Source organism: Penaeus monodon, chromosome 24, assembly GCF_015228065.2.
Source record: "Penaeus monodon isolate SGIC_2016 chromosome 24, NSTDA_Pmon_1, whole genome shotgun sequence".
NCBI lineage: Eukaryota > Metazoa > Arthropoda > Malacostraca > Decapoda > Penaeidae > Penaeus > Penaeus monodon.
Genome location: NC_051409.1, coordinates 9286260 through 9286889, shown reverse-complemented (window position 1 = coordinate 9286889; position 630 = coordinate 9286260). Strand labels below are relative to the sequence as shown.

Here is a 630-nt window from a genome sequence, read left to right as displayed (position 1 = left end):
ACAAATATGGTTAAATACACAGAACATTCGTCCCGATTAAATACTGCAGTAAATTTCATTGCTTTGTTAGTTAATTCATGTATGAATTGCAATGTTAATCTAACATGTTCCTATGAACTCAGTTTAACTTATTTCTATTTTATTCCATGTCTCTTTAGCTTAAGGCATTGGAAATATATTTACGTAAAATTTACATTGCACATTGATAAGCAGTATGTATTTAGTGAAAAAACAGGACATCTTATAGTGAACCAGTTTGTTTTAAAGAAGATCAAAGGAATGATTTTGAAGACTGCCAAAAGTATTTTACAGAAATTTGCAATTACAGCAACGCCAAAATTACTTTAGTTATACTTACAAAATTTTAGAAAACGAATACTCACGTGATACAAAGAAAATAGAATAAAGGACAGACTATATTAATATGCCAGCATACCAATATGAAATATTTTAAGCTACAGATTTAACCTACTTCTAAATACAAAATCTACGAAGAAAAATAAAGGAAAAGTAAGGTTAAATTTACGAAATGCAGCATAAGTATTCCGTCTCACACTCAACTAAAAAAAAAACAAAGAGAGAAAAAAAGAGAAAGATCAAAAGAAAGACCAAGAGAAAGAGAAAAGGAAA

The 630-nt window shown here is 28.4% G+C and overlaps 1 protein-coding gene across 1 annotated transcript in view; it reads right to left on the bottom strand.

The window, feature by feature from the left end:
* The window catches only part of LOC119588840 (glycine receptor subunit alpha-3-like), a 27574-nt gene that overhangs the window by 1583 nt on the left and 25361 nt on the right, over positions 1 to 630 (bottom strand). The window lies entirely within an intron of this gene.